The 21,105-nt window shown below is 44.3% G+C and overlaps 1 long non-coding RNA gene across 2 annotated transcripts in view; it reads left to right on the top strand.

Annotated features, from left to right (window-relative positions):
* The first annotated feature begins 1,619 nt into the window (after positions 1-1,619).
* The window catches only part of LOC134416828 (uncharacterized), a 40,847-nt gene continuing 21,361 nt past the window's right edge, over positions 1,620-21,105 (top strand). For both annotated transcript variants that reach the window (XR_010027420.1, XR_010027421.1), the window contains exons 1-8: positions 1,620-1,724; positions 2,040-2,140; positions 3,129-3,267; positions 3,409-3,503; positions 7,128-7,222; positions 12,393-12,522; positions 13,700-13,989; positions 20,891-20,976. This is a non-coding gene — a long non-coding RNA (uncharacterized LOC134416828). The remainder of the gene's footprint in view (positions 1,725-2,039; positions 2,141-3,128; positions 3,268-3,408; positions 3,504-7,127; positions 7,223-12,392; positions 12,523-13,699; positions 13,990-20,890; positions 20,977-21,105) is intronic.

A 21,105-nucleotide genomic window follows, 5' to 3' on the forward strand; every position in this document is an offset into this window, starting at 1 on the left:
TAGAAATGTAGGCCTTAAGCAATAGAAAATTTTAAACAAATTCCAAAACTTAAAGTTGAAGTACAAAAAAAAAATGTATGAAGGCTATATGTGCTAATATGAGTTTCCTGTAATTAGACATCACTTTGGCTTCAGAAGAAAAAAAGGCAAGAAGAAAAAGAAAACAGGAAAAAAGAGGGGAAAGTAGCATTTAAAATCTTGACATAAAGGCCATTGCTACAGTTCAGACAGCTCTTCCAGGCTCCAGCTGGGATATTCAAACAAGCTTCACCACCCAAAGGGAGGTGTAAATCTGTGAGATTTCTGGTGCTGAATGAAAATACATAAAGCATTAAATTAGTTATGAAACATACCTCTGACATGAATGTCCAGCTATAGAAATCTCAGCCCTAATCTGACTTACTATTGTGGAAGACCCTACTTGACAGAGGAGGGAAGGCAGTGCTGCTTTGCTTTGGTTTAGATTTTAACATTTCTAGTCTCAGGATAATTCCAGGTCCTAGCCGGCTACAATAATTTCCTTTTAAATTTTTGCTTAATGTGGTGCAGTAAATTCACAGCATGTGCCTCAGGAATGAACATCAACCCAAACTGCTGATGGTGTTTATCTTACACTACAGGGAAGGCACTGATCAAAGCAATGTATATTTTAATCAGAACTCTTCCCAAAGTGGCAGCTCCCACTGCCAGCACACTGCCGGTGTGTCTCTGCTAGCTCTGCAGAAAGAATAAAGGAGAACAATTAGTAACAGTCTGGAGGCAAATGTGGGGCCATCCAGCAGATCTTCACATCACCCAAGTGGATGTCAAATGGAAGAGTCAGATAAAGGTGGGCTGGAGGCCAGGATGTTTTTGTCTCTGGTGGATTCTGAGGGGAGTGAGACCCATTGTTTTCTCACAGAGTATCTGTCATTTTAGCATTTTGGAGCGTAATGGCTTTGGTTTTCAAATTCTAATCACAGAGTGCAAAGAAGAGGAAGCGGTTATTGTGAATTAAGGAACCAGGACCGTGGTGGGTTGGGCTCTTCTCTGTGGGTTTGGTTGTTGTGGTGGGAGCTCCTGACTGTCTGCAGCCAGCGCTGGATTCTGTGTACGCAGGACAAGAGGCACAAAGGCTCAGCCCCTGCTTCTTCCCTGACTTTATGGAGGAGCCAGGCACACACCTTTGGTGTCTCAGCTTGCCAGTGCCCTGAAACTGCCTTGACAAACCTCTCAGTAGTGAAGGTTTTGGCTCATTCAGCCCAGTCCTCTCCTCAAGCTGAGCCTAAGGAGCCCTGTTGTTTCCTTGATGAAGTTTCCAAAGCCATCATGGGAATATGCAGAAAATAGGCAGCATTAAGGAATAACAAGTTTTTAGGCATTTATGGGGTTGAGATTGGGACTTGTGAGATTAGAAATAGTGGTTTCCTGTAAAAATCACTCACAAATTTGGACAAATTGTTTAAACTTGCTGTCCTTATTGCTTAAAATTACCTAAACATGTGCATTAATCCATTTATCTTAAAGAAATTTAACTTTAATCATACTTAACTTCAATCATAGACTCGAGTCCCAATTATGCTAATAGCACTCAAGTATGTACTTGAGTGTCTCGTTGACTGATGTTCTTCTGAATTGCAGCTCTGTCTGCCACTTCCAGGGATGCAGTACCTCCACTGAAGGAGGAGAGCAAGCTGATGTGGCTGACTAGGAACTACAGGACTGCTCATGTTTGTTAAGTCTTGGTAAGAACTTTCAAGAAACTGGCCGTGTCTTGATGGCCAAGGACACCACTTTTCTTCTTCTTCTTTTTTTTTAAGATTACGTACAGAAAAATATTTTTAAATAAGTCCCAAAGATTTTTCTTTAAAAAAATTATTGGGAAACAGATTCTGGATCTTCAGTTGAAGAAATGAAGTACTCTTTAAGTTACTGCTTCAAGAAAAAGTCTTGAAATATTAATCTTTGACTCTTTATTTGCATTCTTGAGACTTAAAATAGCTTTGAAATTTTTATTGAAAAATCTGGAAAATAAAACTGCCCTTTGTCTTATGGGTCAGGTTTCGGCAGAGCCTCAATCTGGCTGCTGGCTTTTGGACCTCTGAAGATGCTGCTGTGCTTGGACTCAGTGTGACTCTCCTCTCAGAAGAAGAGCAGCATTGTAAGTCATGTCTAGGATGTGTTTTTCTACTTACTGTGGAGAATCTGCTCAGAAAAGAAGGGCCAAAAATATTTTGAGCAAGATTCTATTAGTTGACATAGCTGATTAAAACTTGAGGCCCTGTTCTTCTGTGGAAATAGTATCCACTGTCCATCACAACAGCCCCTCTGAGCTGAGGGCTAAATCACCCCTCTGGCAGCCATTTTGTTAAAGCTTGCCCTTACACTGAGGTGAGAAAATAAACTCAAGATCCTTTGAGGAAATTCTTGAGGATTGTATGCAAACTCAATATCTTTATTATGTCTTGCTGCAGCTGGCTGGGTCTCTGGTTTTACATGTCTCTTGAAACAGCACCATGAGTTAAGCTGCTCACAGCTCCTGTGTATCACAGATGAAGAGCCTTCTGGGGCACTGGGCAGCATTTGGGCAATTCCCAACAAAATCTGAACTTTTGATCTTATGGCCTTTGAAATTAGATGGTTTTTAAATTTGCAGCAAGTCCCGCACACCTTTTAGCTACAGGCAGACGTGGCAGTGACACAGATGAGCCGTTGCCTTCCTGAGAGGTAATTCTCACATGCACCTTGTTGTGCAGGCAGCAAGAGAAGATGCATCCTCAGGAAATCACAAACCTCACAGGACATGTTATTTTCTATCAACGGTAACTGCCTGTGTGCAGTTCTGGGAGGACAGAGCTGAAACAAGACAAGAAGAAAAGCTGCAGAAGTAAAACTACCTCTAAAGCTCCTTTTAAACACACAGCACAGGAGGGAACAAATGGACACTGATTATGATGAAACCTTTTGCTTCCTGTAGTGTTTGGCATTCCTTAATATGTCCTGATGGCTTTGATTTCCTCTCTTCCATTGCAGCATCAAAGAGTAAGTAGGCTGAATGTTATCCAATTGGTCATTTGAATACCATCCTTTTTAACCTTCTATTCCCCCTCCTTCCTGCCTCCCTGTCTTGCATAATGTTTTGCTTTCAGATGCTGCACCAACACTATGCTGTCCACATCTGGATGCCACAGTGGAAATGAGCTGAGTGCACAGTGAACTTTATTGCTGCAGAGAACCTGCCAGAACTCATCACACCTTGTAGCTGACACCTTCCTGTGCCAAGCTCAGGTAAAGGACAAGAACGCAAATCTTCAAACATGTTTGGTGGTTCTGAATGCACTGCAATGTTTTGAAATCAATTTCCCAGCTGTGGTGAGTCCCACAAATCTGAAATGACCTTTCCTCTTTCTTTCCTTGAATACACTACAGGTCTTCTCTATTTGTTTCCTTGAACCTTTCAAGAGTTCCAGCCTGACCACACTTGTGTTGTACTATGGAGTGCCTAGAAAATATAGATGCCCTAAGTAAGTAGGAAAATTTTCTTATTTCTTATCAAGTATGTTCTCCAGTGATAGGGTTTGGTATATTTTCCATTTTGCATTTATTTCCAGGAGAATCCCACACCAACTAAAACATCAATCAATTTAAAACACAGCTAATGAGCTTTTTTATCCTCTGTCTCATGCTGGAAAATCCCACCTGATCCCTAATTAACAAATTTATTTATTAAAAGTATAACTAATGGCCTCCCTTTGTTCTTTTCTTCCAGCTGCAGAATCGCACCTGATCCCAAATTACCATATTGATTTATTTAAAATTAAAATATATGCATTGCACAGTTTCTTTATCATGCCTGCCTCAGACATATGTTCCAATTAAGTGCTGATTTTACCTCTCACAGATCAAATACTTTTGGAGAAAAGCAGTTGTTTAAAACGCCACACTGTCCCTCCTGGTGTTCAAATATTTGAGTGTTCTTACTGTTGAGGCCAATTGAAGTCACTTGGTAGCATCTTGTAGGATCAGCCTAGCAGATCCTTTCCAGAAAACCACCCTCTCACTGGTGTTAGTGGGTCTTTGCAGAGTCTCATACATCCAGTGTTTTTGCTAGATAATGGATTCTGCACCTAAGCACTGCCAGTCTCCAGTGGCGCTCCTGCCTCACATGGAATGAACAGCCAGGCCGGGAGAGTAGAGCAGGACTTGCATGCCAGGCTGATTTGCCTCTCGTTTGCAGCTTGTGGCAAGTTTAGCTCAGTGTGGGAGTGTGTGCATGAGGAGAGGAGCTCAGACATGCCACTCATCCCCAGCTCTGTCCTTTGGCTCGCAGCAATGTGAGCACGTGTGCAGGAAGCACGAGGCCATTGGGGTATGCAAACACCGAGGCCTGCTTGGCCTCCTGCCTGCACTGCTCCATGGACACAGGCATGGGCCGTTCCTGCCGACAGAGCCCTCAGAGAGAGGGACTGAGAGAGGTTATTGGGGTATGCAAACACCGAGGCCTGCTTGGCCTCCTGCCTGCACTGCTCCATGGACACAGGCATGGGCCGTTCCTGCCGACAGAGCCCTCAGAGAGAGGCACCGAGAAATAGATGGCTGCCTTGGATGGAGCATGAGACAATGGCACAGTCTCTGGCAAGAAAGTGGTGTGCTTACAGGTTATGTGAATTTCTTCATCAGAAGGAGCAGCAGGGAAACGTCCCAGTCCTGGTGCCAGCCAGCCTCCCTGGAACACAGGCCAAGGCAGCAGGGCCCATCCCATGCTGGTAAACCACTCCCTCACACTTCCACTTCTCCCTCTGAGCTGTTCCTGAAGCCCCACTATTCCTCTGGTCGACAAAAAAGGCAATCAGACTGAATTCCAAGGGAAAGACAGTACCCAGAGGCTGCTTGTCCCCACCTCCCACAGGCCCTGTTCCCAAGACGGGCACAGTAACCCTACAGGGGTGACCCAGCAAGCTCCTGAGCTCTCTGAGCACTGCAGAACCCACCCCACCAGAGCTGTGCAAAGCTTGAAAAGGGACCTGGATGGGACCCAGCACATGTGCAAAGAGAAATCTGCAGCACTGTTTGCAACCAAGGACCCAAGGTGTCAGCCTGCCCTACATGAATACTCTTGGACTTAGGGATCTTGGTCCATGCTGAAGTGCTCTGGTGCTCCCAGGGAGGGGTGGTGATCTCTTTAGGGCAACACTAGTCTGCTTTGGTCTTCCAGGCCCTCAGTCAGGTTCCCAGAACAAGGCTACAATGTCTGGCTCCATTACTTAATTGAGTGGTAAGCCCTTTATTTCTCTTGGCCCAAAATCTCCTCTGGCTACCATCCTAGTAGTGAGAGGTCTTAGTTAATGCTATCCATTTTCTACACATCTCCCTTCCAGCCTTCTAGAGCCTCACAGGTTTATTTCTTTAACATGTAGTCCTGTATGCAATTGTGTCTGTGAACAAGACTGCAGCTAGACACATCAGGCAGAAAAATACCCCAGTTTAAAAATAAATTATTGAAAGGAAAAAAGAGCTAAATAGCTTATTTAAAATCTGCCATGTTTCTTAGCACAGTTTGGAGCAGAAAAGGAACTTCATTCTAATTCCAAGCATGAGAAGAGCAGCATCCAGCTGCTTATCCTTTAAAATGTACTTTTCCTGCTCCCTCCCTACAAACAATGTGCATATGTCATAGATCAGGTAGGAGAGCAATGGGAAGTTCCTCTTCTTGTACAGGAATTTAGACACCTGAATTCCCGAATTCCCATCACATCTGTCTTACAACACAGGGCTTTGCCTCCTGTAAGGCTCCTGGCCAGCCCTCCTGGCAGGCAGTTGGGGTTTTTTTCATGTAGTTATCCCAGAGTGAGCCAACTGGGAGAGCTGGGAGCCCCGGATCCATGGCTTCCTTGCCTCAGGGCTTCAAACCCACAGCTCCTACCACTCTGTGGGCTGGGTAGGATGGGTTTGTTCCCCAGCTCCATCATGAGTGGTGCCATTATGTTGAAAGAAGTGATTAGAGCTGAAAGGGGAATGTAATCATGGGTGATGAGGGATGCTGTCTGGGAAAGGAGGTACAGGAGACACCTTGTTTCGGTTTCTTCCCTCAGACTGTTTCCATGTTTTGTTTAAAGATGATTACATTTGAAAAACGTAATTGTTTTCTGGAGAAGAGATCTTTCCTCTCCAGGCAGTTAGAGTCATTCCCAGATTCCCTTCTGTAAGACCCCTCTTTTTCTTCCCCTAGAGCCCAAAAACCTCAGGAAGAAGATCACAGGTGCCACAAAGACTACTTGAGTGTGTCCAAGAACCTTTTTGGGTGTTTGAATTCCCACTCCAACCTCTGGGTGTGGGCCTGTCATTGTGCCTAACAAAGGATAGGTTACGTTGATTGAAAAAATTCCTCAAGTACGAAAAAGACCTTTTCTATGAAAATTTCTATTTCAGCAGTCATCTCCTCTTGCCTTCCAAGGCTGTATTTATCTCACAGAAGTGAATTACACAGAAAATGCAAGAGGAAATGCATGACTGCCAAGCCAGTTACTCCATGTATTATCTTATTAATCTTAATTGACATTTCCTTGTTTGTCTTTTCTACTTTTCTGTGCTGCAGATTTGCGAAGCCCTTTTTTCTCAGTTCCAGGTGATGAGTCCAGAGAAAGGCACTGTCTGTTATCCAGCAAACCACATCTTAGTGGGAGATTGCTTGGAGGGTGTTTGATACCATAATATCTGAGAGAAAGTATCCAAATGAAACCATAAGTAATAACCAGTAGCTTTAATGTAATGAAACATTGAATTTCTTCTCACCTTTTTTTCTGGCAGCTCAGCTCCAAGAGTGGGATGCCTTTATCAGATATTGGTTCTTAAAGACCAACCTCTGTTTCCAGCCATGGTCAGCCTTTGATGCACAGCGGAAAATTGTATCCCTCCCCTCTTGGCAGTCCATCTGTGTGATAATGCAAATCTCATGGACAGAACCTCTACCCAGATTTTCACAAGAAATACAAAATTTTTTCTCCTTGGGTCAACCTCCCTAGAAATCAAAGAAAACCAATTTTCCAGCCAGCTTATTTAGCCCCAGCTGTCCTGCCACAGTGATATAGGAAATTTACAATTGCATTCCCATCCCTCAAAGCTTGCTCACTGTGAGACTTCAATTCCAGAAACTGAAATTTCCCCAACGCCTGGAGACATTTGGAAGGAGGAGCTCACCTATGCTGAACAAATCCTTTATGTTACCACATCAGCCGTGATGAAAGTAAGTAGGCAAAGCAGTGCTAGTAAATTCCGTTTGTACAGATTACCTGGTTTGGTTCCACCGTGTTTGAGCAGGCAGCTTGTTCCTCGTGTCTCTGGAAGACCCAGAAAGAAAGGCTGCTAATACTGGCTTTGAGCTCATGGCAATGTTTGGAGCATGAGTATGCTCTCCTGTGCAGTCATTTAACACTGTTCCAAACTGCTGCACCTGAGTGCCAGGGGTGGAAATAACTTTCACACACCTACTGCGTGCATCTTCCAAGCCCACAAAAATGCCAGCTTCTTTTAATAACCTGACAATACTTGGGAGCGGGTGCTTCAAAGCTGAGAAAGCTTCCTTTGGGAAACAAACCACAGGATTTACTTGGTAACAGTAAATCTTTGCTTGGATGGAACCTTTGTGATCTCTGTTCAAGGCTTGCCTTCCAGGTCACCCTTCTCTTTCACATGCATTTCTTCTACTGCACAGGTGCCTGTGTGAGCTCTGTCACTGTGCTATTGGAGTGCTTAATTCTGTTTTTAGGATACCTCCTCATTTTCCAAGTGAGGAAACAGACCACAGTAGGCTTTGCCCACAGTCAGGAGGTGTGGGGTGCAGACTAGAACTGGCCTTCTAATTTCCAGCAAAACAGCTTTTGGTAATGTTAAGGAAATGGAAAAAAATAATCTCTGCTGTTACAAGATAATTAAGAGATATTAGGAATTTTGAAAGCAGTTAAATATGCAAGCAGAAATGGTTTTTTCCATTCCTTTGGGACTGCAGACACACAAAATGCCTGTATTCCATTGCTTCTTTGGAATGATGGTCATTTCTTAGGTGTGACTGCTTATCTTCCCACAGGTTTGATGTCAGTAAAGTAGTTTAAGATCTGCAGATACAAATTGTTTTCAATCAAAGCATAATGAATAAGTTTGTCTAGTGCAAAGCATGTCTGGTTTCATCAAACTAACAAGAAAAACTGGCTTATTGTCGTTAATGCACCAAACAGGGGCACAGCCCAATTTGTTTCCAAAGCTGCAAAGTTTTGGGTTGTCATCTTTTATTTCTGTGGAAAGGAGAAAATAAGTGCAGAGCAATAATTCCCAAGCCAACACCTTCCTGGTGGCATCATACCATCTTCTCTAAAGAACCAGTCAATCATTTTGGCCCTTGCAGATGGCTCAGCTTTGTCCAGAGGGAATTCCAGCCTATTTGTTGATGGTTCTTGACACTGAGCCCTCCACCTCAGGAAGCAAAGAAACTTTCCTCCCCAGCAAACACTGTAACTGGACCCAAGAAAGCTCTGCAGTCTTCCACGGAGGGGGGTAGAGATCCCTTTCAATGGGGTTTCTTGGGGTCTCCCCTGTTATTCTGCAGCAAGCAAATCTCCAGAGAATCACGGGGGTGATGCTGGTGGCAGATGTGCTCTGACACTGCTCAACAGCAAGAAGAACCTGTGGCAGGGTCTGCCAAAGGACTGCTCTAGATCGTCAGCAAGAAGGAAGGCAACCCGCACTCTATCAGCAGGAAAAGGCATTTCTTCATCATCCCACAGTAGAAACCAGCCCCATTATGTACTCTTCTCATGTTTTGAGCAGTGTTGACAAAGGAGTGAATTTGCCCCAGAGCAGTTCAAACCAAAGAACCCAAGAGGTCCTCTCCGCAGGCATTTTCCTGGCATTCTCTGACACAAAGATTGACTGATAATATCACCATAACAGCTGTTATCTCAAATGTCTGCCTCCAGGCAAATTAAGCATAAAGAAAAGCCAAAACACTTGAAGAGATGAATATAGGAGGCATTTGCCAGTAATTTGCTGGCCCTGGATTGCCTGCTGTCAGGGGTAAAATGAAGCTTGTTTGCTTTATAAGAAAATTACAGAGCTGTCATCCCTGCAGCACAGAGCATGGAGAGCAGCACCACTGCCAGGACTGAAGGCACGAGGATTGTTTTTGCAGGCAGAATCCCAAACAGCCTTTCTCAAGGGTATGCCTGAGCCTTGCTGCCAGGGAGCAGCAGCAGCATGGCTATCCCCAGCTGAGGCCAAGGACAGGGGACCCCCGTGCAGACAGTGCACGAGCACAGCTGCTGCAAACATGGCAAGTGCGTCCAGGGTCCACCCTGGGGAGCCAGCCAGGAGATGGCTACAGGGCCTCATTTTGAATAGGCTCCAGCCATCACCTCTGGGCTCTTAAGCCATGGTTACTTTTCTGATGCTCTGGGTGAAGAATGATTCTTCTGAAGAAGACCAGCAAGGTTCTGAGGTGATGTGTCAGCTTGGGGTGGTGGGATTTTCACTCTCGTTAGATGAACAGAGGTCTGCACCTCTTTGATGTAGACACAGATGCCTGAAATGCCCAGTCTGTGAAATGTGTAAAAGATCATTTCAAGAAAGACCTCTGCGCCAAGCTGAAGTCAAAGCCTCTGAGTGCGCTTGTCAGAGATCTTCTTGAGGGAATTGAAATGCCATTGGCAGTATTTGAGCTGTTAGAGATGGGGTAAGAGAGTAAGGGCTGTTGTTTTCAGTGTCTGAACATACTGACCTCCACAAGAGAAGGCACACAAGTTTATAGGAGGGTCCAATTCTGGACCATACCATATCTCAGTAAAACTCTGCCTTTATGAAAAAAACTCCCTTCTGGATTTTGATCCCTTTAAATTGTGTTCACGTGTAACAAGCCTGGCTTTTGCATACTTTTGACAATGCTGGAAGTAGAATTACCACAGAAATCCTCAGTATTTTAGTGGGCAGAGGGTACTTGTAACCATAAAGCTTATATTGAAAATCCATCTGCCTTCTGATTTGAGGCTAGGATAGGCCAAGAAAGCCCCGTGGACCCTAGGAACAGAAGTCTCAGGGGAAGAGAAGGTCATCTTGGTTCTGTTGGAGAGGGAAAATGAAAACTTTACAGATGTTTGGGGACAGAACTTCACCATTTCACTGGTGTCTGTAGCTGGGACGTTTATTTTAACAGTCGACTCTTTAGCATTACAGAGTGCTAACCATGGCATAAAAGATGTCCGGGAAAAGCTATGAATTTTCAAGATTTAAGATTAAGTTCAAGAAGTAGCAGTAGTCTAGCTAAAACAATGGTGAGGAAGTGAGCAAATCCTGGTTTGGCTCCTGCTTTGACCCTGGTTTTGAAAGTGTCACTTTTATTCTTTGTGTATGTTTCTGAAGCCTTTATCATGTGTTGTGCGTCTGTAGCAGATCTCCCCATTCAGGATGCCCCTCCACGAGCATTTCCATTCTGGTTCATGGTTCAGATCAGGAGCCAGCTGTGGAAATGACCCTGCTGCCCCTCCTGCTCACAGTGCCTGGGCTCGCAGGCCAGGCAGGGCACAGCCTTGTGCCACCACCCCAGGCTCTGGGCATCTCCATGGGGACATAAACAGGCAAGGTGGAGCTGGAGAACCTGAGTAAATCCCCACAGAAATTCCAGCATAACCCGGTGATGTGCCACACTTCTAAATGTCTCTTGGTGTCACTGAGGCCTCTCTGAGAACCGAAGGGGACCCGTGTGGTTTGGCATGGCAGCTGAGGGACTTGCCACCTGCACAGTGTCACCTCATCTCAGCCCTTACTGGGAATGACTCCTCAGGACTTGCCAGGAAACAACACTGGTGAATGGCATTTCCAGGAATGACATTTCCCAAAGAAAAAGCCCTTTCTGTATTCCAAAAGTTGAAATCCTTTGTTGAAATTCCTGGAAAGTGATCCAGTCTAAAAAGTCCTGGCCATGCTTACAAAGATATGAAAACAATCATGGTGGAAGTTTAAAAAAAACAAAAAACATGGCAGAGCTTTTAATTCAGGAGTGTGGGACTCTGGGCATTACCAGCATTTTGTAAAAGTGCCCTGCCATGCTTTCTTGCAGAGGTGTTTGTGAAACTTTGGGCAAACCTAGGCCATTTGATTCTTTTAGTTGGAAATAACACAAAACTCTGTGATTCTTGCTTTTTATCTGCCAAAATTAAGGAAACAATTGTACTGAGGTCCCTTTAAGTGTCAGGAATTGCAATTTACTAATTAAGGTTCAAGTGAGATTTAAGTAGAACTGGAGAAAATTCTGCTCACTGTTTTTTATGACTTCTGAAATGTATACACATTCAGTCTGCATGTCTGTGTAGTATTCTGTGATACATGTTTGAACTCTGGGTCTGCAACATGAATGAAGAGAGAATTTTAAAATACACATAGGCGAATGTTATGGGAAGCACACACCGTAGTTTTGCTCAAACTATGTCCTTGCTATTTCCATTGGAAGCCTTGCATAATATGGGAAATGCTATCAAGCTGCATATCTCAAAATTACAAGCAAGGTGCCCTTCCATGTGAAAGTAATTTGGGAACAAAGTCATTGGCATAATTCAGTGTGGTATATATAAAATGGTGACAGAGGGAGTCAAAGAACGCTTTGCTGTTATTATCTTCTGTATGTTTTTAGTGCACAGCACCTGTCCAGAGTGGTGAGGACTGGCTCAGCTTGTAATGTACGGATCAAACTCTCTGCAGGGCTAAGAGAACATGGCTGCATTGCAGTCCATGCATCTGAGCCAGTTCCCACCACTTTTTTCTTCTGAAATGGAGCAAGCAGGGCAAGGGAGTCAAAGTTGCCTCGAAAAATCAGAAATAATAATATTCACTAATCAGCAACATCCAACCCCCATTTTGTCTACTCGCAAACCCTTGTCCTTACTGTCTCTGTGAGACTATAAATTGGTCTTTGTAACATGTCCAGAAGATTAAAAATAATCCAGGCTCTCACAGAACACAGAAATGCATTGCTCATTCCAGAATTGAGGAGTCCTCAGGGAGGTGCTGCTTTCAAGTTAAACCAAGATAACTTTAGCAGGAGTGTCGCAGCAATCTGAACTGTGCTGTGTCCAGGAGGTGATTCCTTGGGAATGACTTTCCTGCAACTTCAGAGATATTGCCAAAGAGAGATTTTTTAAGAGAACAAAGTAGATTTTTCTTTGCATTGAAGTATTCCCAGAACTTGCTAGGTGGAATGAGTAGAGGCCACATCAGCTGCAGAAGCAGAAATTTCATTTAATATTGGATTTGCATGGCACAGTGTAATACTTCTTTGGTCTCCAGGGAGCTGTAAATATCCCCAATAGTTCATGTGCCAGAACATGGATGCTGACTGCATTTTCAGGTTTGATGTTTCATTTTTGTCTCTTCAGCCAAGGCAGATCAATGTTCACAAGGGATTTACCAGTGTGCCAGCTGCTGCCAACAACCCCGGTGCTCTGGGACTCAAACAGCACTAAGGAGTCGCCCTGCTGAGGGCCACAGCATCTGCAGCTGCCTCAGGTGAGCACCACTGACCCAGCTTTTCACACCAGCAAAGGGGCAGTCCCTGAGCACAGAGGAGCTGCCTCTGGCACCTGACGCTTCTGTGCTGCCCTTGGGGGTACCCAACTCTGGGTCACACTGTTCAGTGCATGAAAGTTTGTGCAAGCCCCTGAGGCTGATTGTCTTCTGGGGAAAGAACGGTGACAGGGTTGCAGAGACATTCAGAGCTCTTTCACGCTTTTGTCACAGCAGCTTTTGGAGTCTGAATAGCTTTCTACTGCCTTTGAATGGTTTCTGTCCTCAAAAGAGCAGCAGATAGCAATCATCAATCTTTCAATGAAATAAGTAAGTTTGAAGCACTGCTTCTGGGTAAAAGGAAAAAGGTTTTATTTTATTAGAAAACTTAGTCTCTCCTCTGAAAGCTGTTTCCAAAGCCATCCATGCACAAATCCAGCTAGCACAATCACCCCTTTGCACAGCAAACCCTTAGACACTGTTTGCCTTCTTCCAGATGACTTTCGTAGCCCACCTGGGAAATAAATTACTGGGCAGTGCTAGAGTCAGTAAACCTACATACACTCATAAAAGTTCAAACCAAAGTGTGATCATAAAGTACTTATGGGTCAGTAATCACACCCTTAATTTTCAGAAATAGAGTAGATGGTATTATCAGGAGAAAAAAAAGTTCCTTCTTTTTTCTTTCTAAATATCCTGTTATAAGCTAGCAATAAGTATAAAAATTAGGACCTGATTGAATATTTGCTGAAGGCAATCAAAAGTGTTCACTTTATTCCAGGGTGCTTTGGTGGGAGCCCTTCAAATCTTTATGTTCAGAACAGCAGCTATGTCATAAGGACTTCAAGAAGTCCCAGTTAAATTGCTCCATTCTGTACTACAGCCTTGAAGGTAATCATTTGCTTAAATGCTTTGCAGTACAAGGATGCACTTTGAGCCAAGCACAGGCCTAAAATCCACGTCCAACAGCCTTCATTTAGCAGGCCACGCTGCTTGTCACACAGATCTTTTGCCATTTAAGTTGTAGTATTGGTTTGAGCTTTGGAAAAAAGGGTCTTCTAGCATGTTCTTCCAAAAATTACATCCAAGAACACTGGCTGGAGGCAGTGTGGGGGATCACTTCAAAAGCAGGCTTTTGTAGAAAGTGATACAGTTCTTATTTCTCCTGGTCTGCTCTCAGGTCGTGCTGCTGCTGTTGTGCGTCTGAGTGCCCGTGCTAGAAATGAAAAGATTCAAAGAATTGTGACACCAAGGAAAGGCCCAAAGCTGCACTCTGCTCCTGACAGCTTCTCTTCAAGGCACCGTTTTCCCCTGAGCATGTTCCAGTGTCTCTGCACTCCCTGCCCACTGCAGCAGCTGGGGCCAGCCAAAGCAGGCTTGCCTAGCCTGGTGTTCCTGCTGGGAGCTTCTCACAGCACAAGCAACCTCCTCTCCAGCACATCACAGGTGTTCTCCACATGATGGGAGCAGGTGAGAGCACAGCTTTGCCAAACCATGATGAAGTTTGGTAGTTGAAACCCAAAATCAGTGTTTGGCCTGAGATCTGAATCTGGCTCTCTGCTCCATCCTCTGCTCCGAGCCAAATCAAACTGCAGCACGTCATGAAAAGCAAACAGCGCCGTGCTCTGATCGTGTAAGATCTGCATCCAACTCCAAACTCCGAGAGGAACCTCCTCCCTGGGTGTGTGTGTGTGGCACAGTGCTGCCAATGCCTGGCATGGTAGGTAGGAGTGGTAGCACCCTGAGAAAAACTCAAACACCTGAAAGCCTGCCTCTAAAATTCCATGGGGAAGGTACCAAAACACTGGGAAGGATTGGAGGCAAAATGAAATTGCTTCTTCATGTAGCTTGAGAAAATCCCCAAACCACGAAAGAAACAAATGAGCAAGGTTTATGAGTGGATCAAGTTCTGGGGCAAAGCACTCCCCTGCCTTTTTGGTTCCCAAAGTCTCTTACTATTAGTTTAAGAGCTGCCGGGCAGACAGAGTGATTCATCCAGCCCACCTGTGCTTTTTTTAATGGGGGAGAGAATGCAAAGGATGTGTTCTGTATTTCTCAGGAAGTGCTCCTCACCATGGAGGCAGCTCTGCTGCTCCCTCATGAGCACTCTCAGGACATCTGTGGTGTGCCAGCCCACCAGGCCATCCTGCTGCCCAGCCAATCCTGCTCTCACACTCCCTCTTGTGCTCCTGTTTTTGTTGGTTTTTTAATAGTGAAGGATTTGGATTTTTTTCTTCTCCTGTATTTGGCACTTCTGGTAGAGCCTTTGACATGGAAAAAGGCTCATCTTTCAAATGCCTGTGGCACTCTGTGAAAGGTGATTTTTAAAAATCCATTTTATTTTGCTTCCTGGCAGTGATATCAAAGGAACAATCAGTGCCTGAGTTGGAGCCAACAATTTATTTCCATTATCACAAACAGAAAACAATGGCATGCTGCCTTATTAGTTATTCACTTTCCAAGTCAACAGACTGGGAGGGTTGGGATGAGATCTAACCAGAGATAGGCTTTGATGTTTTCAGTTTGGAGAGTTGGTCTGCTGGCCAAAATCCTGAGTGATGCCAGTTTTAGGGGGAAGAAGGGAGGGAAGAAAAGGCAGAGGGAAGGGACAGAATCCCTGAGAGCACAGGGGTAGCTACTGGAGGGGCTGGAGGTGTGTGGCGTGTTTGTGCTGTCTCTAAGGAAGCCATGGAGGGTGATTGTGCTCCGTGGGAGTCCCACACCAGGGGTGACACAAAGAGCAGCAGATGGGCTGATTGCAGAGCAGCTCTTTTGATTTACACCCTCGAGCATCTGGTCCAGTGCACACTCCAGGTCTGCTACTGTGCTGCACAACAGCCACTTCTGTGGGGTTTGCAGTGTGTGCTGTGGGAGCTGAGGGAGCCAACCCAAACCAGATGTGCACAGCAGCCCTGGTGCTCATCCTTCCCTCCCACAAGCATGCCCTGAGTCTTCCAGCATTGTCAGGTAAACTGTGCTTTGTAGGGAATGCTGCTGGGAGTAAAGAGTCACAGTGCTTGTCACTGTACTGGTTGTTTTAGCATATGCAGGATATTTTTGTTATGCATTCCTAATGGTACAGAGCATTCATGGGAAATTATCTCTTGTAAGTGGGGATAAACATGAAAGGTAAACATCTGCTGGTTTTCTACATAGAAAACTGTGATCAACTTCTCTCTCGGTGTCATGATGCCACCCAAACCCAAAAGAAAGTCACAGGCTCTTCATTACCTTGAATCCTTTTCACAATGTCTGTACTATTTAATAAGGTAGAAAGCCTAAATGTGGGGCAGAGTAGTTGATCATTGCTTGCTTATTGATCCTGTCTCTCATAGACAAGCCACCCTGGCTGTTTTGGATTCTTTTCTGACCAAAATACAAACACATTAAACCTGCTTCTGCTTTTCTCACAGAATTGATGCTGTAAACTGTCCAAGTGGTTTGCAACAGTAACCAAATCAATAGAGATCAGAGGAACTGAAGTAGATTGTTTGCTGTGGAGAACTGCCTGTGCTTTGTGGGAGATACATACCTGCTCCCTACCTGCACATCTTTATTTTAAGGGAATTTCTATCAGGATTCTTTAAAAGCTTAAGAAGATTGCAGATCTCTCCAAAGCCAAAGAAAACTTGCCCTTCTCAGGAGAAGCAAGATGACTTGAAACCTGTTCTAGTAAAGGTTTTTCATGGTGATCATAAACAATTATATTTCAGGTGACCAAATACAGCATAGTAAAATAAAAGTACTTGTTAGAAAGAAATGTCTACTCTGAGCAAAGATGTTCAGTAATGGTTTTGTGGTAGTTGTTGGTAGCCAGACCCATCCTTATCACAGAGGAGAGAATCTGAGGCAGGTGATACTGCACAAAATATCAGTTAGGAGTTGGCTGGGCCGCCAGAGTCTCTGGTGATGACAATTTTCAGAGTGAGGTCAGCTTACAGGAGCCAGGCTGCAGAGAGTTTCCTGAACTGTCCCTTTGCAGAAATAACCACGTGGAATGACCAGCCTGTCGCTTGCAGGGGTCAATTTTCAGTGCAGAGTAGCACTGTCAGATCCTACTTGAGCATTTCCTCTCCTTTGAACCCTATTTCTGATTGCCAGATGCTCAGTCACAGTCTGGCCCTCATTCCTCCAGTCCTCCCAAAATGGAAGCAAATTTCCAGCCAAAGCTTCCTTGGGGGCATAAGGAAATTAGAGAAATAATAGACCTGGAGTCCTCTCATGTAGCTAGAAGTCCTCCAGTCAGACTCTACAGCCAAATTCTCTTTCCCGTGCTCAGTTTCAACATGGTCAGCCTTTTCCTTAGCCTAGGAATTCCTTGCTTTATTCCAGGGCATCTCTCTTCGGTGGAGGCATGTGATACCTAGCCTTGATCCTCCTAACCACAGTAAGCCAAAGAATCCCACAGCGAAGGCTGTACTTCTTGCCCTTCTGCTTTTTTGTGACTGCCCTCTGGACAGTAATGGATGATGCTGGAATTCTTTCAGCCGACATTTGAGTTTATCCTCCCTCCTCCAAACTCACCAGCATTCTCGCTCTCCCATGCTCTTGATTTCACCCTGTCAGCTCAGTCTTTCTGCAGGCCCCTGCTCATTTCTCAAGGCTCTGGATGTTTGCAGCCCCAAAGCCCAGAGCGTGTGTTCAGCATGAAGGGATTTGATGGCTGAGGCCAGGCGGGGACTGTGGCTGCTCTCTGCTGAACGAGGCTGGGAGTGAGGCAGTGAACACTTCTGCTGAGGAACTGCAGCTGGAGCCACCACACGGCGTAAAGGGGAACACACGTAAACTAACTCCCAGAAAAATCAGGGCTGCTGCTTCCTGGGGCACAGCAGCCCCCTGTGACTCACCTTTCTGCTTGTCCTGGCCATGAGTTCAGTAAATATCCTTATTCATGTGTGTGCTGCAAAGGCCTTTACTGATCTCTCCTGCCTTGCCTCTGAAACCTTGCAAAGAGGTGGAGGCAGGGAAGGGAGGAATGCTGTTCCCTCATCCCAGAGGTGTGCAGGGCCAGGCAGCAAAGCCTTTTGGGAACGTGCTCAGAGTCACACCAAGGATCTGCTGGGCAAAGAGGAGCACCAACAGGTACTGTGAATCTGTAATTTCTGCACATCCTTTCGGTGCACAGGTAAATCCCATGGAACCCCACTGAAACCAGGGCAGACACATGGAGAGGTGACAGGGACAATGCCTGTTCTTTTTTCAGTCATGCAACGTTTCTCCAAAATCTGTCTTATCTGGCTGCTAACAGACAAAGCTTCTCAAATCTGCAGTCAGTACTATTTGATCAGGGCACAGCGGTGAAAAGCCCAGCAGCCAACAGATTCCTTTGAGTATCTTTAAGATTGTGGATCTTATAAAACAGCCCCCCTCATTAAAAAAAGAAAGGGAAAGAAAGAAAAGAAGCACACAGACTTACCATTGCTGAGTGTTTCTTTAATAGAATCAGAAACAAATTTGTGACCTTATGGCCCAGAGGTGGGAACACCATCTATAAACTTGTCCAGACATAGAAATGCATTCTGCCTGTCAGTAGGAGTTTGCCATTGAACATGTATATAAAAAAAGGCTGGTGTTACATTAGACCAACATTTTTTAAATTCCACAGCCCGCTTTATATGCCATGAACCTTGTTAATGCTGCTAACAAGAAAATTAAAAACTAAAAGCTATAAAAACAGGAATGCCACTCCTAAGTAAATAAATATACACGAGAACCAAATATTCAGATACAAGCTGTGGAGTGGCTTGTGTCCAGGAAGGGAGAAAGAAAAAAACCACTAACCTGACTTGTTTCTGGGGCTATAAAAGCTCACTGTAGTCAGCAAAATTGTCTCCCGTTGAGTCCTTGCCTTAATTCACAGAGTTCTTGAGAATTCCACAGGATAGCATGGAGGAAATCAGGGAGGGTGGGCAGCCAGGAATATGCCAAGGACAGTTCTGTCCAGGAGACTGAATGGGTCAGGGAGGGTGGGATGTTTCTATCTGACTCAAGAACAGATTGTTAATGTGGCAGCAGTGGGGAAAATGTTTCCATCAGAACAGGCCACCTACATATCCTGGCCTCTACTGTTTTCTCTGGATCCAAGGTAACAGACCCAGTTTGGGCCTGTAAAATCCAAACTGGGCTGTACCATGAATCCTTTTGACAGCCTGGACTCTGTCCTGGCCCAGGAACGAGAAATTTCAAGGATTTTTTTTGTCATTTACCTCCTAAGTACATATATATGGAGTTGCTTATCAATGCAACCTTTTAACCCTAAAATGTGGGAATTGTGACCTACCCCTAAGGTTGGGCCCATCAGACTTATGTGGACTCACCTCTACTTAACATTGGCAATTAATTTTATGGCTTCCAGTCCTTGCTTGTGAAAAGCAACCTTTTCCCTTTCTTTTCTTTACCTCCTGGAGATTTTGAATAGTATATCTTAAAATATAGGATATTTACACAATAGACTTCTGCTAACAGATTTTGGCCAGACAAAAAAATCTACAACTTATATACTTCTACATATGAATCTAGAGAAGGTTATAAAGTGAAGAAAAGTGGGGAAGAGAAAAAGGTGCTCCTTTCACTTTTCTGTGAATGCAGGCTTTGGCTTTTCCTAAGGTTTCCCTGCCCCAAATCCACCCGGTGCCAATGCTAACTAGTTCCCATGAGTCTGATGGGATCTTGTAGTATAATGTTAAATGTTGCATTGATAAACCACTCAATGACCAAAAGAGGACATTTTTAAACCTTTGTCCATTTATTCACTTCCACAGTGACAGAAAAAGTACTCCCGCTTCTTGTGAGGGTGAAAAACCCCAAATCCTCCAAGACTATGGTAAAGCCTAAAACCAGATTTCAGAAGAGGGTTGACTGTCTCCATACAGAGATTATGTGGACAATTATCAACCAATTATTAATTAAATTGATAAATGATTGAAATCATATCTAAGTAGGAGGAAAGGACAATACGTTAGGGCTAAATTGTTGAGGAGTGAGAAATGTAGGACATCCAGCTGAGAAATCTGCTTGTTGTATGGCTAATGAAAAAAACAGCTATTTTCTTTAGCTCTTCAGAATGTAAATTAAATTTGATGCAACTATTTAATCCAATTGAAGCAATGACTCCCTTATCTACAAGACTCAATGGAGCCTGCTCACAGGAGAAAATTTAGTGGGAATTTAGCAGGAATATTTCATTTTCAAGGCTACTGGTTACAGCTTGGTGAGAAGTTTTCTATTCCCCCTTTTAGTCTCAATACTGGCTGTGATTTATTAAGATGTATTTCAGGATAACCTGCTGAGATGGTGATTTTTGTTGGAAGGCCACAGTCAAAATTGCACTGAATTTGGATGCAACATGGGAACCATAGTAATCAGGAGCTCACCACTGAGGCCTAGGAACAATTCTGTGGAGGGTCATGTTGCATCTTGTCTAGGGCTTTCACAAATTAAAAATCCATCTATATATGAATTTTAAATCAAAGCATGGTTTTGATTTAAAGTGCTTACATTTTTCTCTTTGCCTCAAACATGGACTATGTTCAGAGTTCTTGTTTGAGTGTACACCAGCGTAAGTCATGGGAAATTTTCTTCAGCAGTCAAAAAAACCTCTCTATTAATGCTGCTAAATTTCTGTCACAAGCAATTGGGTGAGACTGGGATAACAAACTGTTGAATTGTTTTTATTGTTTTATTGATAAGCCAAGCAAGGCAGATGTGAAACCTGAATTTTTCAGTGGGATATACTGCCACAGAGAGTTTTTTTCACCTAGATTCCCTCTTTCCTTTGCCTCAGGAGTTTTCCAGCTAGGTTAGGCAGCCCCAGTGTTTCTGCACTTAGGAAAGAAGTGATTTCTATACAGACTGAATCTACCCATTAATGAATAGAAAAATAATAGGAAAAGTTCTTAAAGTTTGAGTTCATCTACTGACATGGCACCTTTGGGGTTTTTTCCCCTGAGCTCCTGGGATTCAGTATCTTTATAGCATTTTAAGTGGTCAGTGCAAAACACCAGCTCATGGTGAGCTGCTCTTCTGGGGATGTTTGGTTATTGGAATTCAGTGATACATTCCCTCAGCAGCAACATGTTTTTGTGTGTGCGTGTGCAGAGCTGTTGTGTCCAGCAGGAGGGTTCACTGGGTAGAAGGAGAGGCAAACATAATCTTTTTGTGCTTCTGGTAAGTTTGCATAAGAGGCTCCCCCTGCCTGGATGGGGTCTGTGATTTGTGGAGCAATGCCGTGGCAGCCAGTTCAGCCTGTGTCTCAGCAGGGCATGGAAAGGCCATTATCCCCATTTATTTCTGTCAGGATTAGGGATGCCCATTCTCCCAAGGCTGAATTTGCTCTTCATTCTCATCTTCTTTTTCCTTTCCTTGTTGACAGATTCAGCATTGCCTGTGGTTCCCTTTGTTCCCTGCATCCCTTCCCAGCAAAGACACGGCGTGGCGGAGGCCTGACCCCAGGTGTTGGTAAGTGCAGCTGAGGTCAGATCCACTCTGAGGACAAGGGGCCGAGTTTTCATTCAGTATCTCTGAAAACCTACAAGGAAAAGACCAGAACCCACAAAAGGTGCAAAAATGAAGAAATTTTACCTCTGT

Source organism: Melospiza melodia, chromosome 3 (assembly GCF_035770615.1).
Source record: "Melospiza melodia melodia isolate bMelMel2 chromosome 3, bMelMel2.pri, whole genome shotgun sequence".
Lineage (NCBI taxonomy): Eukaryota > Metazoa > Chordata > Aves > Passeriformes > Passerellidae > Melospiza > Melospiza melodia.